The following is a 23,436-nucleotide window of genomic DNA, read 5'->3' as shown; positions in this document are numbered from 1 at the left end:
ATCTGATAATTTGTTAACAATTAATATTCTGTAAGGACTAATTGATCATTGCTGGCATGCTTAAAATTATATTATTAACTTTCGAAAGTCAAAAAGCCAACAATATGTAAAAAAATTATGATTGAAGACAGATTGATTGATGTTGTTGATCCAGTGCTTAAAGAGGGAGCTAGCGATCGGAGACTATGAAGACAATAGGGTACTTGGCATTGGCATGCTTGGATGAGAAGAGGTAGAATCAGCCTTCAATGAAAGAAGTTACGGAGGAGATTGAATGCATTATCAGTATTGTCAATGGTGAGAGGCTTCTTGAAAATAAGAGAAAGTACCATCACAAAATCAATAGAGGATCTTTACCCGCTTAAATGGAGCACCTAAAATAAGCAGTTGATTCTTTCCTGAAAAAAAAAAAAAAAAAAAAAAAAAAAAAAAAAAAAAAAAAAAAAAAGCAGTTGGTGGTTGGTTTGAAATTTAATTTTTTTAGTAATTTTTAAATTTTTTATAAAAATTAGTAAAAAAATATATATATGACTTTAGAAAGTGCTAAATAGGTCCCCTTTTTTTTCAGAATTTGTGTTTGTGACCTTGTTTTTGTTATTACGTCAAATTTTTTATTTTTTAAGTCCATCTTCTATACAACGAATTTAAAAAGTCATTTTTTATATTTTTTTTAAGTAAAAAAAAATCCACTATTTTTTTTTTTGTATATTTCATTTTTCATACTATTTTTTAGATGAAAATAAAATATTTAAAATTATAAATAATATTTGAATAGCTATTTGATTAATTAATTTGGAAATACATGGGTAGGAGGTGAACGGATAAAAAAAATAATAAAAAGATAAAATGAAGAGATACATAAAAAGCTATTGTAGTCACATTAAAAGGGGAAGAAAAATATATATATATATATATATTATTTAATACCATACATTTATTGCCTTTGTTTATTTTCTATGATAATGAGATTAATTAATCTTGTTTAATGCATTCTTAACAAATGCTTTAACATACCCTACTTTGTTCGTGCAGACCACTCAACTGAAAGGATGAGATTGTCATATCCATAGCCATTAAGCTTTTCAATAGCTCTCTCAACATCTTCCTTGCAGATAAAATTGACGAAGCCATAGCCTCTGCTCGAACCAGTCTTGTAATCCTTGGGGATATGAGCACGAACTACTTGTCCAAAAGGGCGACAAAGCTCTACCAAGTCCGTATCTTGAGCGTCCTCAGAAAGGTTGCCAATCCTAGGCATTCTCATTGTTTTTGCGTCTCATATCAGACCCAATGCTTCTCTCGGAGCCTGCTCTCCTGCTTGGGGGCACGTAAGTGCTATTGTTGGCGATGGACAAAGCAGCAGTGGCATCGGCTGAAGGAGGCCTATCTGTCATGAATTCTTCAGCTTGTGAAGAAAGGTCCTTGTAAGGACACCTTGATGTCCAGTGGTCACCCTTCTTGCCACAAGTCTTGCATACCATGAGAACAGCTCCTTTACCATGCTGTGCCAAGGAATCTCCGCTAGTGCTGGTTTCTCCTGCTTTGCCACCTGAAAATTTTCAAGATTTAAAAAAGAAATTGGACGAAAGAGGTATATATAAAACAATAATTAAAAGAAAATTAAAAATATAAATTTTAGACTAATAATTTTATTTTAGTTGGGTATTGAAAAATTAGTAAATCAATAAACAATTAAGCTGAAACGAATTGATGAAGTTCTTTCCCTATGAGACCATGTGAAAAGAAAAAATAACAATCCATGGGATGAATAAGAAAGATGGGCTTTAGAACCCGGCGCTAAAACAAAACAGAGATTAAGAATAACTCGCTTAACAATTTTATACTAATGATGAAGCAATAATATCAAGAACATAAAACCAATTTCAAGCTTTATATCGAACATATTTATATCAAAATCATTGTAATTCAAATTAGATTTTTTTAATTTTTCATTTTAATTTTCCAATGTCTTTGTCTGTAAAGATTTTATGGAAAAGAAAAGTTACATACGAATATATACCCTGTATTGACAGACTTTCTTATCTGTTTTCTTGCTGCCTCTCACCATCCTCTCTCCCAAAACACGTCTCCATCTCTACTAAAATTAATTGTCTACTTTAGTTTTAAATTCCACATTAGGTTTATATTTTAACAAGAGTTAAAAAAAGTATTAAGCTGTTTGGATAGTCTAAAAAATTTAAACAGCCAAAAAAAAATTTACTATTTTTTTCTTTTTTTAATTTTTCGGTTCATATCATCTGCAACCTATAACTTTTTGAATTTTTTTTTTTTTTAAGTTACACTAAAAAAAAACCCTATTTATTTTGTTAAAAACCAAACGTATTGAAAATAAAACGTCAAATTGTTGCTGCAAACATTGTGTGTACAATGTGTACATACACCCAAATTTATACATATATGCAATTATGAAAAACACAAGACTAATGAGATAAAAGGAACCAAAAAAAAAAAAGAGGAACGAACCAGAGGCACTGCGTCTCTCAAGAACGATTTCTTCGGTGGAAACCATGGTCAGGCGACTGTTGACATCGTCGTTGACGGCGTCGCAGAGCTTGGCCCAGGATCGGCGCTCGACGACGCGCTTGTTGAAACGAGTGGTGGTGGAGGTGATCTTGATCTCATTGGAATCGATTAGTCGCGGAGGAGAGAGAAGGAAACAGAGATCGACTTCGTCGTCGTCTTTGATCTCCGACCACCGGAGCTTTTTTGGTTTCTGTGATGAGAGAGAGCTTTGGAGAGAAGTCGAATCGGAAATCGCCGTGTTCGTATGTTGTGAAGGGGCTAGGGTTTTAGGAATTGATGATGATGATATTTAGGTTTCGCAATTACATATTTTTCTCAAAAAGATTAAAAAATTATTATAAGTTTAACATATCATTCTTTTTATTTTTTTTACATATTTTTATAAAAAAATTAAAAATTTATTAAAATAATTTATTCTCATATTGCTTTACTTATAGTTTTTGGTAGGGCTATTTACGGTTCGGTTGTGGTCGAAAAATCTCTAATTCGCCATCCATTTATCGAATAGATAGATTGAAAAAAATCAATCTGTATTCGTCTACCGAATTGACGAATGCGGGTTAAGCGGATTGAAGGATAGATGCAAATCGATTTGGCGTATTAAACTTCTACAAATTTTAAACCTAACACAACTTGTCAACATTTTTTTTTGAAAGCAATCCAATTCAACATAACCAAAAGATTATCAAGTAAATTGTCAAATACCAATAATAAATACATTTAAGAAAAGCATACATTATAAAAACTATTTCATTATTTTTTTATTCAAAAACTATTTAATTTGATTTTTTTTTAACATGACAAAATTTTATATTTTCTACATAGAAATACCAAATATCAGCCCTTACTATTTGATAAAAGAATTTCAAATTAAAAACACAACAGGATATCTAAGTTCTTTTTCAATTGAAAATACAAACCGAATATCTAAACAAATTCAAAACACAAAGTCTTACAAATTACTAGGGGTGCTCGCGGTTTGACGGTTTGATTGCGACCAAAGGAATCTCAAATCCGCTATCCGTCCAAAACTAGACAGGTTAGAAAAAATCAATTCGCAACCGTTCACTCGTCATCACGCATCTGTCCAAAATGCGACGGATTGATTTGGTTCGATCAATTTAGGCAGATTGAAATATCCACCGCTCTCCCTAGCTTTTGGAAGGGAAAATCTTATATGACATTTGGTTTTATTTTTAAATCATGATTTTATTTTTAAATCATAAATTTGATGAAATAGGTTAATTAAATATATTTTTAAAATATAATTCAAAATTACTTTTAAAACTCCTTTCTTCTCTTTTTCTTATCTTATTACTAGTGGTGACCCGTGTCATGCATAGGATTTTATAGATTAAAAAAAATATTATAATTATCTTGAAAGAATTTAATATTTTATCTTATGGTATACATAAAATTTATAAGTTAACTTTTATGTTTATAACTTTTTAAATTATTAGTTTAAAAAAATTAATATATATATATATATATAAGTCTAATTAGTGCAATTTTGATAATTTGTATTAAAAAAAATTAAATCTGATTAAATGAGTTATGACATACCTTTTCTTGTTGTGAAAATTTACAAATTTAAAAGTTATAATTAAGACAAATATACAATTTTATTATTAAATCTGAAGTAAAGTAATATTTAACAATAATTAATATGATGTTTCTATTAATCCAATAATTTAAGTTACATTTCATTTGATTTTAATTTTAAAACTAAAAATACAATATGAATATAATACACACATGAATTTCTAGTTTTTAAGAATAAGAAGAATTCAAAATATTTTCAAACTTTCTTAATTTTTTTTTATCTAATTTGATTTTAAATTTGAATAAAATTTTTGATTTGATATGAAATACTTTAACTTTTTAATTAAATTTTTAAAAGAATTTCATTCTTATCCCAAATTTTTTTTCTTTTCACCAATTTTGATGGAAAAAACAATAATTTTCAACATTTATCTTTTTAACTTTTTATCAAATTATAATTTGATAAAAAAAATATATTAAGGGTTGAAGATTCTCTTAATTGAAATTATAGTAAAATAACATCTTGAAATAGTCAAAATTTGAGTATGTGGTTAGTTGAAATGTATAATTTAATTAATCCTCTTCTCATATTTGTATAAAAATTGACACTTATGACTACATCATTATAAGTCAGATTATAGAAGAAAAAAATTGAGGTGTCAACCATTTTCCATTATGGACATAAACAATTAATGTTTCAATTTAAAAATTAAAAAGTTAAAAAAAATATATTGGATTTTTTAGAGATGAAAGAAGCCATCTAACTCTTCTATATACTATTTAAGATGAACTATTTAATCACATAAAAAAATAGAAATTATATTTAGAGATTATCCCTTTATATTATGCAATTATATACAATTATAGCTGTAACAAATTAACTATAATATATATGATAGTTTATATTAAGCTTTCATTTTCAATTAATTAAATTATAATTAACAAACTAACAAATAGGGGTGAGCAGCGGATATACCGATCCGCCCAAACCGACCGAACCGAACTGATCCATCGCATTTTGGACGGATGCGTGATGACGAAAGGTCGGTTGTGGATTGATTTTTTTCAATTTGTCTAGTTTTGGACGGATGGTAGATTTGAGGTTCATTTGATCGCAAACGAACAGCCAAACTGTTGAGCATCCCTAGTAATTTGTAAGACTTTGTGTTTTCAATTTATTTATATATTCTATTTGTATTTTCAATTAAAAAATAGTTTAAATATTATGTTGAATATATTATGTTGAAAAAGAGTTTTCAACTTAAATATATTTTTTGAATTGAAAAAAATAAATGTATTATTTATCTATATATTTTGGTTTTTAAATCTAACTCTAAAAATAATAAATAAAAAAGATTATATATGCTGGTTGGTTTTTGTTTTCAAAAATAGATATAGATGTAACAATACAGAGGCATATAATCTCTACTACTGTTTTGTTCATGATTTTGGTGGTTTAAATTGTTTTTATATTTTAAGAACCACATATTATAATATTTTATATGGATGGGGCATGCTGTGATTGTAATGTGCGGACAAAGTTTCAAACTTTCTTTCTTTAGATGAGGCATGCAGTGATTGTAATACTCTTGACTGTAATTTTTTTTTTTTTTAGAAAGTGCACAAGTTGAATTATGTTGAAAATTTATAAAATTTTAAACCACCAAACCGATTCACATCCATCCGTCAATCCGCTTAATCCACATCCTTCAGATTGGCGAACTGATACGGATTGATTTTCTTCAATTCGCCAATCTGGCGGACGGATGGTGGATTGAAAATAAATTTTCACATGTTCTATAAAATAAAATGACAATAAAAAAAAAATTTGATGCTCTTTTTTTTTTTGCTTCAATTTTATGGTTTTCGTTGAAGAAAACAAAATCCAATCAAAATTTTTGACATAGATATTTCGATTGCAACTATAATCATCAATAATTCTTCTCCACCATGCAAACAAATACATAACCCTCACTAAAACTGACACCAAAACCAAAACCAAACCAACAGTAGAAAAAGAGAATCACACATGAAAAAAAATAAAATTAAAAAACAAATAAATTTATGGAATGAGAGAATATTACCTCCAACAACTTAGACCTTACCTAACCCAATTCATTAGCTCATTCGTCAATGCTTGCAAAGTCTAGGAGTTGGGACGACTAATCAGATTATTCTTTAAGTAAGACTTAAAAATTGATTAATTTGTCTCATTAAGCGATTTAAAATTTTGATAGATATACATAAGAAAAATATGTAATTATATTACTAAATCATAATTCAAATTTAGATATTGTCATTTTTTTTTAGAACAACATATAAATTCTTATCTTCTTTTTTTTATTATTATTTTTGTGTGGTTTCTATTTGGGGCTTCTTTTTTTTTCAATTTATTTAAGATGGAGTTGTGGGTTTCTATTTTTTTTTTTCAATTTAATTTATCTATGGTTTCTATTTGTTTTTAATTATTATTATTTAGGAAAGTTATGATGTGAGTTAGATATGTGATAGACATGTGAGTTTTATTGATTTAAAGTATGATGGCAAGAGATATTTTCAAATTAGATTTGTTTACATAAACATTAAAGATTTTTAAAATTTAAAATTGAATATTGAGATTCAAAAGAAAGATTTTAACTGAATAAATAAAATCAAATTTATTAATTTTATCTGTTTGTATATCTGATTTTTTTTTTGGTTATGTTATAATATAATATATAAAATATAGGTAGATATTCACAACTTTCCTGAGAAATATTATTTGATTTTTTGGAAAAGAGAGAAGGCAGGCAAGTTTTAGTATTTTTTTTGGAAATCGGTGAGAGAGATTAGGATGGAGAGATTATGAAATATTTTTGTTATCTTTCTATTTGAAATTCATAAATTAAAGGATAATTAGTATTTCTAAAATAATTAAATAAATAAATCAGTCAATAGTTTTTTTTTAAATTTATTTTATAGATTGAAAAATCAATAATGTTAATTTGTTCTATTAAGTGATGAAAAATTAATTAATTTGTTCTATTAAGTGATTTAAAATTTTAATTGATATATATAAAAAAATAGATAATTATATTATTAAATCATAATTCAAATTTAGATATTGTTATATATTTTTGAGATTCATATTTAAATTCTTATATTCTTTATTTTTGTGGTTTTTATTTTTTTTTTCAATTTATTTCAGGTGGAGTTGTGGATTTTTATTTTTTTTTTAAATTTAATTTATCTATGATTTCTATTTGTTTTTAATTATTATTATTTGGGTAAGTTATGATGCGAGTTAAATATGCGACAGATATGTGAGTTTTATTTATTTAAAGTATGATAGTGAGAGATATTTTCAAATTAAATTTGTTTAGATAGATTTTATAGATTTTTAAAATTTAAAATTGAATATTGAGAGGCAAAAGAAATATTTTTAACTGAATAAATAAAAATCTAATTTATTAATTTTATATGTTTATATATCTAATTTCCATTTTTTTTGTTGTGTTATAATATAATATATAAGATACAGACAGATACTCACAACTTTCATGAAAAAAATTATCTGATTTTTCGAAGGAGAGAAAAGGAATGCAAGTTTTAATTAATTATTATTTTTTTTTGAAAATTGGTGAGAGAGACTATGATGGAGAAATTATGAAATATTTTTGTTATCTTCCCATTATTATTTCTAAAACAATTAAATAAATAAATCAACCAATGGGTTTTTTTTAACCTATTTTATAAATTGAAAAATCAATAATTTTAGAATGAGAGTTTGGAACTCTTAGGAGGTTTCTCATTAGAAATCCCATTTTTCTTATATAATATATAGATATAGATATTTATATTTTATTATTTCTAAAATAATTAAATAAATAAATCAGCCAATAGGTTTTTTTAATCTATTTTATAAATTGAAAAATCAATAATTTTAGAATGAGAGTTTGAACCTCTTAGTAGGCTTCTCATTAGAAATCCCATTTTTCTTATATAATATATAGATATAGATATTTATATTTGTTTTAGATACTTTTTTAATATACAAATTATTTTTTTCAATTTTTTTATAAAAATTATTTAATAATTTCATCACTAACCATAGAGAATGGAACAAGTTGAAAGGGGTGCTGTAGTAACTATGAGAGAAAGCAAAAAGGTTTGTAAGTTGGGAGAGGTCAATAAATGCTGAGGTTATTTTTTTTTTAAATCAAAAAATTAAAAAATTAAGATTGGGATATTGAAGCTCCTACAAAATTTGTGGGTTAAAAACTCTATTTTCCTTATATATTATATAGATTAATCAATTAATCAATCATTTTTTCTCTCATCTCTCCACTTTTTTTTTTTTTATATTCTCTCATATTCTATATATCAATCAATAAAAAAGAAAAAAAAAATTAAAAATTACAAATCACCCAAAAACTATTTTCAAAACTCAAAATTAAATAATTTTTTTCTTTTTAAATCATAATTCAAAAACTCAAATTTCAAAATATATACACTTAAATCATTATTATAAAACTAAATCCAATGACCCTTACTTTTGTTTAATTTATGGGTAAATTACAATGACACCCTCTGAGGTTTATATTTATTACAGTTCTCTCCCTCACCTTTTGAAAATTACATCTCCCTCCCTGAGATTTAAAGTTTCATTACAAATTTCTCCCCTCAGCAATTTAATTTTTTTAAATACTAATTTTGCCCTCACTAGGTAAATTACATTGACACCCCTCACATTTTAGAAATTATAATCCCCTCCCTAAGGTTTAAAGTAGCATTACCAATTGCCCCCTTAATTAGTGTTAGTTGGAAAAAAAAAATTCATTGAAAAAAAATTATTTGAAAAAAAAATTGTCAATAAAATTTTTAAATTTCTGTTTAAAAATCAACGTAAACTCATTTTTTGAATTTACATTTTTTCCTTAAATTTACAAACTGAGACCAATTTATAAACCAAAAAAATTATCGAACAAGTTTTTATGACAAATTTTTAAATTTTTGTAAATATAAATTGAAAACTGAAAACGAAATAATTACCAAACAGGCCTCAGATGGTAAAAAAAATCATAAAATTAACAAATAATAAAATAAGTTACCAACGTAAGAAATGACTTATCAAAAGATTCTTAGGCCATGTATGGTTTGATTTTTAAAATTTTTTTTAAAAAATTAAAAATTAATTTGGTTAAGAAATAAAAAATAAATAATAATTATCATTTAAGGGCAAAAAATAATTATCATTTTAACTTTTGGGCATGTTTTATACATACGTATGGCTGTTTCAATTTAATTTGTAAAAAATTATTTCTAACCACTTGAAAGATAAAAATTATATAAAATGATAATTATTTCTTATTTCTTAACCAAATTAATTTTTAATTTGTAAATTTTTTTTCTAAAAATCAAACCATACATAGCTTAAGAATCTTTTGATAAGTCATTTCTTACGTTTGTAACTTATTTAATTATTTGTTAATTTTACGACATTTTTGCCATCTAAAACTTGTTTGGTAACCATTTCGTTTTCAATTTTGAATTTATATTTACAAAAATTTTAAAAACTGTCATAAAAACTTGTTTGATAATTTTTTTGATTTATAAATGGTTGTCTCATTTGTAAATTTGATGAAAAAACGTAAATTCAAAAAATGAGTTTACATTGGTTTTTAAACAGAAATTTAAAAATTTTACTACCAAATTTTTTTTCAATTAATTTTTTTTTCAAATAATTTTTTTCCAATTAATTTTTTTTTTGAATGAATTTTTTTTCCAACTAATACTAACCAAGGGGGAAATTGGTAATGCTACTTTAAACCTTAGGGAGGAGATTGTAATTTCTAAAATGTGAGAGATGTCATTGTAATTTACCCAGTGAGGGCAAAATTGGTATTTAAAAAAATTAAATTGCTGAGGAAAAAATCTGTAATGAAACTTTAAACCTCAGAGAGAAAGATATAATTTTTAAAAAATAAGAGGAGAAACTATAATAAATATAAACCTCAAAAAGTGTCAGTGTAATTTACCCTTAATTTATTTATTTAAGGCCTGTAGTGTAGTCCTTTCCTATTTAGGACAGGTAATTATTTTCAACAACAAACCCATCCTCATCAATTCATAATTTATATAATAAAAAAAATTAATAATTCAAATTCATTTTAGAGAAACTTATGTCTAGATTCTAATAAGTGATAAGTTTATTGTCTAATAGGTTCTGTAATAATTAATGACTAGTGAATGCCCGTGCCTAAAGGCACGGTATAAATAATGTTAGGATCAAAACCAAACGACACTAACTAATAGGGAAAGAAAAAAAAAAAGGAAAAACAAAATCTAAATCAACAACTAACATAAACACTCAGTGGTGCACTTTTGTTACAATAAATCAAAAAAACAACTCCAATTTGGCAACAAATTGAACTCATCTTGGTAACCAATGGTGTTTTACACAAAAGAAAAGAAGCAAAGAATAATACTCAATGGTGTGAAAAAGGTTGTACACTATTAAAACTGTTAATTAATAGTAGTAATGTGAAGAATTAATTAAGTCTATATCAAGATCCAAAGTAATAACAAATTAGTATTAGGAGTATCAACTGATAAAACCAAACGACACTAAGTCACTATATCAAGATACAAAATAATAACAAATTAGTTTTTAATTTTTTTTTATATAACTTTTCTGGGATTTAGAGATTTTTTTTAATAAAGATTATCATTTTTTCCCATTGCCTACAGATTTACTTTTAACCAGGCAAGTTCAGAACTTGTATTTGCACCCACTCAGGTCCCATCTTTCCTCAAGCTTCAAGTCTCTGGCCATGCAAGGTGTCAACTATTACACCATTGCAGCTCCAATCCTATCACAATTACATAGGAAAGAATTCAAACAGAATTAGTTGCACAGTAACTCAAAACATTGATCAAGACAAAGATGGTTGACACATATCTTTTAAACACCAAATTATGTTATCTCAAACAAAATTTTAAGAGAAGCAAAATCAAATCTCTTGACTAATAATACCAAGATACATATCATTCTAATTTCCACCCCATTAAACAAAGAATTTTTCTGCACATGCCGAATTTCGTATACAATACACCCTACTTTGGATCTTATCAACATTGATAAAATGTCATTTAAAACAGTTTCTCTCTCTCTCTCTCTCTCTCTCTCTCTCTCTCTCTCTTTTACTCTCTCTCTCTCTCTCTCTCTCTCATGAATTACAATGCCACAAGCTGACTGAATTCAGGAACCCCATACAAATGACGACTAACTATAATCATCATCATCCTACATTAGAATTCTCTAAATACTCTACAGCACCCCAGTAGTTCCTTCCATCAGTAGCCAAGCCTTTGCACTGGGACACTGCCATGATTCACCCGTGCAAAACTAAAGAAAATTCGGGAAAAGAATTACTGAACTGGTAACCGACAAAAATGTATGGAAGAGAAGATATTCCAGGTGTCCATAGCAAATTTGGAGTTAACATGAAAACTGTTTCCACAACAAATTAGCTGTGTATGAGTCCACCATCTCATCTTGCATTTAATTTGGATTTAAAATATACCTAATATATTACAATAAATTATAATAGGAGGGACCCTTTTTTTTGGGTCTATTTTTAATGGATAACAATGTTAATTTTTTTAAATAGATCTTTTAATTTTTTAATGGGTTAATTTATTTTAAGTTAATTTGGGCCTTCTTTAATTTTTTTTTTTAACTTAAAACATACCTAATATATTAAACTAAACCATAATAGAAGGAGACCTATTTTTTGAGTCTATTTTGAGGGGTCCTAGGCCATGGCCTTATTGACCCATGCCCAGGGAAGGCCATGGCCAGCACTTGATATAAATTCACAAAACGTTATACGCTGTATATATTATACTATTTATACTAATTAGTGGCAGTGGTGGTGGCGTTAATATGGATGGAGTGTAGTTTGATTGGTAAAAGTTGATACCCAAAACATTTTTTACTTTTAAAAAAATTAAATTAGTTTCGTAATTATAATGATATAATTTTATCATATTTATTTTATAAAAAATATATATATTTTTTAAATTGTATTTATCTTGTATATTTTAAAATAAACATAATAAATTTGTTTAACTTTTTACAAAAATCTATATATAAAAAGAAATGATATGATCTAAATAAATGTATTTATTTTAATCCTTCCCAAACAATCCTTAAATAATAATAATTAAAATAAAAAAATAAACCTACGAAATAAATAAATAAAAAAACTCCCCTAAGAGGGATCAGTGGGATTAAAACCGTTGGATCACGGCGGACTCGAGGCAAGAAATCACAACATTCAACATTATTCATCAAATGAGAAATGGATGAGGTGAGACCCTCATGTTTACAATGGTGTTCTATCTCTCTTACAAAATTGGAATATGCTTTGGTACATAATTTTAGTTATAGCATAAATATTGGGAAAGTAACAAATCCAAGTCCATGACCGTGAGACATGAGATCACACTGGAAAAGTTGAGACACATCTTTTATAACATCTACGGACCTTTTGGAACGTGGAAAGGTAAGCTCAGATTGTAACTTCTTCATATTATTTTTTCTCCTTGGGGGTTTTTATTAATTTATTTTTCTTTTCATTTGACGACCACAGGTGGGAGGGAGAAAGCCCATGCTGCATTTTGCAGAAAGGCCCTTACCTCTATCGATAGGTTTGAGATGTGGGGAGATGGGCTACAAACCCGATCTTTCACCTTCATTGATGAGTGCGTACGGATCTGAGTGAAGAAGCTCTGCAATTATGCTAATTTTATGCAGCTTATTGAAATCATAGCTAGTGTTCACATAAAAAACATTTCAATAACAGAGGAGAGAAATCGAACCTTGCGAGTGGTGATGATGAGCAGCGGCGAAAGTTGAAATCGACTACCCTAAAGCAGCAACAAAAACATTTCAAAATCAGAGGAGAGAAAAATACAATAGAGAGAGGGAGGAGGACCGAAATTACCTTGTGAAAGGAACAACCGAGGGCACCATCAATTGCAAGTGTGGATAGAGAAAAAACCAATGACATGCATTGAGAGATAAAAGAACATTTAATCAATACTACTACTACCCTGACAACCCAAACACTAACAACTCAGCAGCATAAATTGGGAATATAGGATATCAAACAAACATCTTGATACTCAATTCAATCAGTAAATTGATTCATGTTAAAAAAAGAATCTTCAGTAGAAAATCGATTCATGTTTCACATTGGAAGCAAACCACAAGTGCAAATCCGCTAGAACAGAGTAGGGAGAGGGATAAAGACCCATTACAGAGAGAGAAAGAGATATTTACATACCTGTGTTGGAGAGCTCAAATCGTTTGATAGATTGCAGATCGTTATAGAGCAAATCCGCTAGAACAGAGAAGAGAGAGGGATAAAGACCCGTTACAAAGAAAGAGAGAGAGAGAGAGAAAGAGATATTTACATACCTGTGTTGGAGAACTCAGATCGTTTGATAGATTGTAGATCGTTACAGAGCTTGAGAGAGTTCCATAGCTTACAGATCACAGAGAGATAAAGAGGAAATGGAATGGGTGAGAACATAGAAGGGAGAGGGATAACGATAGAAGGGAGGGGAGACGTGGGCAAGCGAGAAGGTGAGAAGACGTGGGTAAGAAGGAAGCTCAGTCTTTGGGCGGGAAGTAAGTGTAGAAATATATTGATATATATTTAAGGGGTCATCTCAGCCATCTATCTAAATAGACAAATGAATCATAACCATTGAAATGTTCTAGTAGGACAATTGTGTCTGACATATTTTCAAAAACCTTTGTGCCTTATTATATAGATATTTTTTATCAAACACTATTAAAATTGTCATTAATTGTTAATTTTCAAAAACAGTTTAAAAATTAAGAAAATTGCTGAAAAGTCCACTCTAACAATTATCTAAGTCATTAGGTCCAGTGAATATTTTTTTTTTTTGGTGAAAGGTCTACCATTTGTGAAATAGTTTGGTGAAAAGTGTTTTTATTTGTTTTGAAGAACGTTTTGTTTTCAATTTTATTCCTTAATTTATCTATTGACTTTTTTTTATCTATTTGACTTTTTTTTATCTATCTATTCAAATTAATTGCTATCTATTCAAATTTTTTGATTATTTGTTCAAAATTTTTAACTATCTATTCAATTTTTTTCTCCTTATCTTTTTTAAAATTTTGCTATCGGTTGAAATCTACCACTTGATTTGCTGAAGTTTTACACTTCTCTTTTCTCTCTATCTATCATTTGAAATTCTCATTTTAACTTATCCAACCGTTGGTATATCTATCTGCTAATATCCCTTATTTGTTTAAATATCTATTCAAATTTTATTATTTGTTCAAAATTTTCAAGTATCTGTTCAAATATTTTATCTGTTCAAATTTTGAACATATTTTATTATCTTTGAACAGATCAGTCATATCATGTTATCTGTTCAATTTTTTTTCATTTTTTGCCTATCTGTTAAAAATATATGTCCAATATTTTTTAATCCACTATCTGTTGGAAACCTTCGCTCCCCAGATTTACCACCACCACCACCACCACCACAAGAACAACAACAAATGAACAACAACAACCACCAACAATAACAAGTAAAAAAAAAAAAATGGTTTGGATATGTTGACAACAGATCCACATCTGAGCGATGAAGCCTCTGAGTTTCCTCTTGGCTTTGTCAATAGCCTTCTTGTACTCTTCGCTCACAGTTGGGTAGAACTTCCCCATAGTTAATGGTTTTATAACAAATTCAAACACAGGAAACACATATTTCAGATTAATCGACCAACAATAATTCAATCAAATCGTAAAGAACACGATCGGCAAAAAAAAAAAAACAATAGCAATTGCAATTAAAATAGAGATGGAAACAAAGTAAGATCGAGAAAGATCGGTGAAGGAATAGTAGCGAAAATGAACCTTCTAAAACAGAGTTTGAGAAACTGAGAAATGAGAGACTGAGGGCCACAAGTCTCTGATCTGTCGATGCCGCCCTCAGATCTCTTGACGCCGCCCTGTCTCTGCTGGCTGTGAAGTCTCTGTCGGAGAGCGAGAGAGCAGAAGTGAGAGTATTTCAAATCTAATAAGATCTACAAAAGATAAAGTCGACGGCGTTGTGCTGCCTGGTTCGGCCGATGGCGATGGCAAAGAGAGGAGGAGCTTCGAGTTGTACTACGTTGACTGCGCGAGGTCGGGGTTGGATACATAGATCCGTATTCGTTCCATCTTCATTCCACGAAATCTGTGTAGATCTGTGTCGCCGGAGCTACCAGCGAAGGCGGCCACGAAGAGGTGGAGACTGCGGTGGCTAAGGTTTGGATCGGAAAGAAAGATGATAGAGAGAGAGGCAGAGAGAGAGAGAGAGACTTCCGGTGAGAGAGAGACGAGTAGTTTGGGTTTGGTTTGAAATACATTATATGGCCCGTTTGTTTGGGGTTATAGGGAGGAGATTAGGTTTGATAGTGAGGAGATAAATGAGAATAAGATGTTTGTTTTGAGAGACAGGGAGGGAATTAGTAATCCCTTAGTATTAGTAAGGAGGAGGAAAGGGGATTGGTAAGGAAAATGTAGAGATGGTATTAGAAAAATAGTGAAGGGATTAGAAATTTTTATATTTTTTATATATTGGGAATTTTTTTTTAAAATATTTTTTTATTTGTTTTATTATTTTATATAAAAATAATTTAACAATTCTTGAATATTAATTCCCTCACTATCAATCTCCTCACTATTAATCCCCTCACTATCAATCCCCTCACTATTAATCTTCTCACTATCAATCCCCTTCATTCTATCTCCCAAAACAAACGGGGCCTATGTATATATATGGCTCCGTTTGGCAAGAGGTTTTTTGGGCTATTTTAGCCACAAAAGACAAAATAGGTTCACAACAAATAAAACATCACATCCAACTCATAATTATTACACTCTTCTCTCACAAAAAAAGTCAAAAAAACCAAAAAGCTAAAAAATTCTTCCAAAATCAAGCTTTTTAGCCCAGGTTAACATACAAAAAAAAGTCAAAAAATCAACCCACTTCCAAACAGAGGCTATACAGGTAATTTGATCATCTTGTGAGAATTTATCGTTATGAAAACAATATTTTAGAATGTGGATTTTTAAATGATAAAAGCTCAAAACTAGATTTGTGAACCGAGTATCCTTGAAAATCTTGTAACAAAAAAGTTAATAATTAAAAGTTTTGACGATAATTTAAAAAAATTATCACAAAAAAGATAATTAATTTTTAATTTTCAGTGACAATTTAAAAAATTTGTCACAGAAAAACGTCACTAATTATATATTTTAGTAACAATTTATAAAAATTGTGACAAAAAAAGGTTATTGTTAATTTTAGCGACGTATGCAAAAAATTGTCATAAAAAATTATTTTTTGTGATGATTTGACTATGACTTATTTTCAATAAAACTTGATAAAAATTAAACCTAACAATTAAGATCTATCAGTAATTTACCCTTTATTTTACTCATAAATCCCACATTTTATCAATTTAATTCTTACCACACAAATCTATTCAGGATCAATTATAATTTGCTAAGGGTAGGTTCATAACATTTTTCAATTATTTTAGTTTAATTAATTATTTAGTCCTTTTCTTCCTCGGATTTATGGATGGTAAAAAAAATGAAATGGGAAATAAAGTGAAAAAACACTAAGGTCCGTTTGTTTTCTTTTCAAATTATAATTTGAATAAAAAATTTTAAAATTCATAATTAAACATACGACTCAAAACTCAATTCAAAACTCTTTTCAAAATTTATAATCAAACTCTTTTCAAAACTCTATTTAAAAAAAAAAATCAAAAAAATATTTTTTTTATTTTGTTTGTTAAAATTATTTTTAGAATCATAATTTAAGTGTAGAGTTATATTTTGAATTATAAGTTTTGAGTTGAGTTTTGAAAAGAGAAAAATAAGAAGAAAATAATGTCGTGTTTTTATCAAAAAAAATATCTTTTAGCCTTCGTTTATCAAAAGAGAAAAATATCTTTTATCAAATAACTCATAATTATATATGAGTTAAAACAATTCGTATTTTTCTTACTTAGCCTTCGTTTGGGATGTGGGTTGACTATTTGACTATTTTAGTCTGCAGGTAAAAAGTCTCGTTTGAGATAAGCTTTTTAGGTTTTTTGACTTTTATGAGCGAAAAAATAAAATAATTATGATTTGGATGTGATATTTTGTCTTATTAAGCTAAAAATTTATTTTGTCTTTTTGTGACTATTTTAGCCCAATAAGAGGATGCCAAACATAGCCTTAAGATCCAATCATGACTTACAATATATATATATATATATAGGTTTGAATCTATACTTGGGTTTGAATTTCACTTTTTACCTAAATTAAGTAGGGGAAATTATTTCATAGCAATTTTTTTTAAATAATAATACATCAATAATAAATTTTATAAACTTGCAATTATTTTCTGAATTCTATATACCCACCCATTACGTGCCTGAGTTGGGGACCCAACTTGGGGTGCGTTGTTGCTAGATTAAACGGTGTAGTTTGGTGGCTCACTAGATACTTTCTCTTTTATAATTTTTATATTTTATCTTTGGTAGATAAAAATAAATTTTAAAAATTGAAAAATATATTTTTGATATTTATTTTTATCAAATTAGTTTATATTTTATCAAATTGATGACTTTGCCCTTGAAGTAGAGCATTTTTCGTTTGTAAAGGAAACGACATCTTCATTTATCTTTATTTAGAATAAGATTCAAAAGTCATAATCAAATATATCACAATTGAAAAGTTAGAAATTAAAGTGACACAAATTTCAAATTACAAAGATTGTTAGTGTAATTCACCATTTTTTTTTTGGTCACTTCATAATGTATTTATAATAATGTTTTATGAATTAGGATGTGAAGATATTCTATTGGTCTTCAAGCACCATATAGTCTATAAATATCTCAAGAGTAAGAGTGTAAAAATGGTCTGTGACTCGAAGTGGGCCCGGTCCATTTAGGCCCGTTTGGACCCGAGCCAAAGCCCGACCCAAGGGCTTGGGCCATCATTTTGAAGCCTGGCCCGGCTTGCGCTGGCCTAGCCCGTGGGCCCCGTGAATCGACCTGCTCAAGGCCCACTCAACGCCCACCACGTTCAGCCCAAGGCCCAGTGTCTTTTTTAGTGGAAAATAATAAATTTTGATCGAAAAAATTTTAAAAAATAAAAAAAAATATAGTCAAGCCTGTGACAACCCTCACCTCTGATTATCGTTAACTCATGATTAAGTATGATAAGTAATTGATTAAGATGAAATCTTAAATTGATTACATGAGTATGCTATTTTAATTGCATTCTTATCTGTTCAATATAGGAAGATCTGTTTGTGTTTTGAATTTAAATTACGAATTGAACGCCTTATCGGCAACCGATTCAAAAATTAACTTGTGTTATATGCTAGTTAGGATTTATAGAAATTTATGGTAAGTTTAATTGAAATTCGATTTGAAACAATTAAATTAGAATAAATAATGTTAAATTACTTGAGCCTAAGTTAATTACGCTCTTGCCATTGAGTGGGCTCCCTTAAGACCATGTCTTTTATACCTATTGCATGTTTGACACCATTTATCTTCCACCTCCTTGTGCTAAAACGTGAGAGAGGGAGAGACTTGAGGGAAATTGAATACAACAAGCGTTTTTGCTTGAAATTTAGAAGAATTAAAGGAAATTTTGAAGACTTGTCTACATTGCTTAAGGATTTGGCTTAGGTGAAGTTTGATTGAGAAGCCTAGGTAAGAGCTCAACTTTTCTAATCTTGTTATTGAGCCATCTAGGACTTGTATATGAATTAAATAGGTGAATTAATGGGAGAATTGAGCTAGAATTTAAGGAAGATAAGTTAATTCATGCATGCATGCCCATACCATGGTGTTTGAAGTTTATTTTTATGAAATTCTCACATTCATGTTCTTATCATAGTTAAAATCCAAGAATTCACCATGTTTTGAGTTGAATGTTGCATATGATCATGGTTTAAGAAGCTCAAGATCAAGAAACTTCATGCATGTTATGTTCTTGAATTGTTTATAAAAGTTACATTGAAATTGTATTCAATTGGCATATTTTTGGGCATTGATTTTATAAAATGATCTTCAAAACATGTTGTATTATAAGTTTCTAAGTGTTTTCTAGAAATTTGGCCCAAAAGGATGAGTTTTGGCATGTTTGATTCTTGGTTTGAGCTTTGGGAGCGAATCTGGAAAACCCAGAATTTGGCTTTCTCGCTTGAGCGAAGGATTTCACGTTCGAGCGACCACCTTTGTTTTCAGACTCTCGTTTGAGCGACGAAATACTGGCTTGAGCGTAAATCGCAAGCTCTCAGGTTTTTGCGTGTGCAGACGCATGCTCGAGCAACGAGACCTACGCTCGAGCGAGGAGCTATGTCTCATGCTCGAGCGAGCATCGAGCGAAGAATTTCAGCAACCAATACTTTTTACATTTTTGTAGATCACTCGAGCGAGAGAATCTACACTCGAGCGACCTCTCTCATTCAGTAAGCTCGCTCGAGCGAAGGTGTCACGACCCAAACCCGCCCCTATGGATTTAGCATCGTAACCGGCCAGTAATCCTAGGATTACCAAAGGCCTCTTGACAGATTAACTCATAGCTAGGGGCTGCGGAAGCAACATACAAACATACAAGGTCCAATGAGCTGTGATGACTTACATGGGACAAAATAGAACAAAAGTTTCATAGACTCTCTGGTGAGGTCATATGATATAACATTTACATATTACATATAAACGTACACGATAAAAATCTCGCCCACAAACTTGACAAACAACATAGTCTATTACAAATACAAAAACGACCACAAAAACTTGACTTCGTCCGGCTCCTCCTCGGGAGGCGCAAGGGTTGGATGACAAAAACAGAACTTAGGCCGTCAATTCTGGGCCTGATCACGTGCCTGCACACGTACATACATAATATAGATAATGAGTTGAGGCCCAATGAATAATAACAGAGTAAAGGGTTTAATGAATATTGCCCATAACAGTTACAAAAAACATAGTTCATTACAAACACAGAATCAGAATCATATTCATAATCAGATTTTGCAGTTAACCATACATGGTATATTTATTAGCACCAGCAGAAATAGTTGACCTATTAAGGGACGGCCATAAAGGCATACAGTTGCCTCACGTGCACGAAGACGGTACAGTTGGCTCATGAGACGTACAGTTGGCCCATAAGTGGGACGTATACATAAGGATCCATAACAGCTGGCCCATGAGACGTACAGTTGACCCATAATTGGGACGTAACAGAACAGATAACGGATATCATTTGAAGCTAAGAATGCCACGAATACATTTCAGAAACATTGGACAACCATTCATTCATACAGAAAATAATATTTCAGGAACAGATCATCTTATATCATTCAGAAAATACTTATAATTAAATATAACTTTACAAAGTTATTACTCACAGTTGGCTTCGGGTGCAGACAGACAGAGTAGATTAATCAAATAGTTCGAGGCACGCGACCTACACAAACATATATACAAATACACACTTGAAACACATGATCAAATTATTCATATTTTGCTTTATTTGTTCTTGGTGTGTTTCTAGTCCTTAACCTCAATATGGAGTCTTAATCATGGCCTAGGAATGCCTAGGATGGAATGAGGATGCAAAAATGCACTTGAAAATATTTTTCAAAACTTGCTGAAAACAGGGTCCACGCTCGAGCGTGGCTTCCCCCGCTCGAGCGGACATGTAGAATGTGAAGGTTAGCTCGAGCGTGGCTTTTCTCGCTCGAGCGGACTGCAAACTTTGAAAAAAGTACTGGTTGCATGAATTTCACGCTCGATAGACGCTCGATCCCCGTTCGAGCGTGAGACTCAGACCCTCACTCGAGCGTAAAGTCTCCCGCTCGAGCGGACTGTAAAACGTAAGAACTTTTGGGTATATGTGTTTCACGCTCGAGCGAGAGTGCACGTACTCAGAGTGCTCGCTCGAGCGTAAAGTCCCTCGCTCGAGCGTGGATCAAATTTCTGGAATTTCTATATTTGATTTTCAAGTTCAAATTCAATCTTTGAAGCATCAAACCTCATTTTTCTAGGCCAAAACTTGAGAAAATTCGTGAAGACCCTTAAAGCAACATAAATTAAAGATCATTTCAAGAAATCATGGCTCAATGGCTTGCCAATTGTACACAATTCAACTCAAGGTTCATGTATGATCCATAGACAAGACATCCCATGCAATTCTTTGAACCAAAGCTTCTCAAAACATGATCATGTGCTACAAAACATTATGAAACTCAATGTTTTCCCGAAATTAAGGTGAATTCAAGACATGCATGAGGAAATTCTTTAAAAACACTTTCAAAACTTCATGAAATGTACATGCAACCATAATCTCATTCTTAATTCCATTCCTTAGCTCAATTCTTATATTAATCTACCTATCACACTTGATTTCATGCATTAATCAACTAATTCACAAAACCAAAGACTAAAATTCTTACATAAAGCTCTAAATTCCTTATGTTTAGGGATGTTGTTGAGTAATTCCTCAAGTCTCCTAGCAATTCCTTCCAAACCTCAAGCTTGATCTCAATTTCCTTCTCACCCTCTCTCTCTCTCTCTCTCTCTCTCTCTCTCTCTCTCTCTCACCCTCTCTCTCCCACGGTTGCGTGTGTAAGAGGAAGTTCAAAGTATGTTGACAATTTAAGAAAAAGATGAGTGGAACATGTAGAGAGTGTTTAAGAGCTCACTTGGTGACAATTAATCAAAACAAATTAAATGTGCATTAAATAAATCTAATTTAATCGTTCCAAATTGAATTTTGATTAACCCTATCATAAAATTCTATAAATCCCGCATAACACATATATCAAATCAATTTCAGAATCAGATGCCGATAAGGCCTTCAATTTGCAAATCGAAACTAAAATATGAACAGATCTTTCCATACTAAACAGATATAAACACTATAATGCAGAGTACACATACAAATTAATTCAGAATTCCTCCTTAATTACTAATTAGGTATAATTAATCATGGATTAATATTAATCATGGGTCGGGGTTGTTACAGAAGGAGTCTACGCTTGAGCGAGAACCCTATTTTCAGCAAATTTTGAAAAATGTTTTTAAGTACCCCTTTTGCATCCTCATTTCATCTTAGGCATTCCTAGGCCATATTTAAGGCATCATAATGAGGATAATGTTCTAGAACCACACCAAATCAAGTTAGGGGCTAAGTTATTAATCCCGAGTGTGTAATTTAGTGTGTGTTCGTTCTGCAATTGTGTAGGTTTGGCACCCAAGGATGCTAAATAGCCTGCCTATAGCCTAGTAATCTGTGAGTAACAATGTTGTAAAGATATGTTCAATCGTATTCATTTTCAAATTATAAATCATATTGCTTTCTGAAATGATACTTTTTATTGATTGAATGATGATCCTATTTTGAATTGTATTCGTGGCATCCATAGCGCATTGTTATTATTATTGTTATTGATATCGTTATTGTTACAGAGATCTCTGTCAGTTCCAAATCTTAGAACTATTGTTATTGTATGATGGCCATCAATTGATTATTCGGTCTTTTAAGACCTAGTGTATTGTTGCTATCAGATGTACCACGTATGATTTAATGAATATGATGGATCGAATTGATCAAATTGAATGATTGATTGACAAACAATATTGATTGAAAATGTTCTAATGCTAATCAATTGTTTTAAGACTGTAAGGACATCATTCTTAACCTCTTTACTCATTTGTTATTCATTGGGCTTTACCTCATAGTTTATATATATATATATATATATATGTAGGTGGCCAAGCACCGGACCAGAGCTAGAAGTGTCGAGTTAAGCTCATGTTTTGTCAAGCCAACCATTGTACCTCACCTCAAGGTCCCAAACCTGCACGAGTTAAGGTTGTTTTGAGGTGTTTCAGATTCACCCTTTTTGTCTCTGTTATTGTGTCGAATGTTTAAGACTTGGTTGTACAGTTATAGTGAAGGGATTAGGTCCCTAACCTGTATGTTATGTGTATCTAATATGTATATATGTTTATGGTTATGAATGTGGTTATGTCCATAAAAGTCTTTTTCCATTCAGGTTTTCATAGCTCATTAGACATTTTTTTTTTTATTACTGATTGGCTTTCGCCAGCCCCTTTATATTGTATTATTGTCTTTATTGTTAAGCAGACCTTTGGTAATCACGAATTACTAGCCGGTTACGTTACTAAACTCTTAGAGGCGGGTTTGGGTCGTGACATGGCCCGTCCAAACCCGCGGCCAGGCCCAGGCCCACTGG

The 23,436-nt window shown here is 30.2% G+C and overlaps 1 long non-coding RNA gene and 1 pseudogene across 11 annotated transcripts; both read right to left on the bottom strand.

The window, feature by feature from the left end:
• Positions 1 to 880: 880 nt before the first annotated feature.
• LOC145821352 (uncharacterized) lies at positions 881 to 2,833 on the bottom strand (annotated as a pseudogene). The gene is made up of 2 exons (XR_014363330.1): positions 2,485 to 2,833; positions 881 to 1,549 (listed from the first exon to the last, which is right to left on the bottom strand). The product of XR_014363330.1 is annotated as an uncharacterized LOC145821352 (transcript).
• A 7,801-nt stretch (positions 2,834 to 10,634) lies between these two features.
• On the bottom strand, positions 10,635 to 15,505 carry LOC145789129 (uncharacterized). 10 transcript variants are annotated; one of them, XR_014363506.1, is made up of 4 exons: positions 13,553 to 15,505; positions 13,419 to 13,475; positions 12,952 to 12,999; positions 10,635 to 10,937 (listed from the first exon to the last, which is right to left on the bottom strand). It is a non-coding gene; the product is annotated as an uncharacterized LOC145789129 (long non-coding RNA). The 10 variants fall into 10 exon arrangements; XR_014363499.1 differs by having other exon boundaries at positions 12,952 to 12,994; XR_014363498.1 differs by lacking the exon at positions 10,635 to 10,937 and adding exons at positions 11,251 to 11,473; positions 12,769 to 12,861 and having other exon boundaries at positions 13,077 to 15,505.
• Positions 15,506 to 23,436: the final 7,931 nt, after the last annotated feature.

The sequence above is a fragment of the Camellia sinensis genome, chromosome 3 (genome assembly GCF_055761805.1).
Source record: "Camellia sinensis isolate YWXY chromosome 3, ASM5576180v1, whole genome shotgun sequence".
Taxonomy (NCBI): Eukaryota; Viridiplantae; Streptophyta; class Magnoliopsida; order Ericales; family Theaceae; genus Camellia; species Camellia sinensis.
This window is presented reverse-complemented; position numbering and strand designations above follow the sequence as displayed.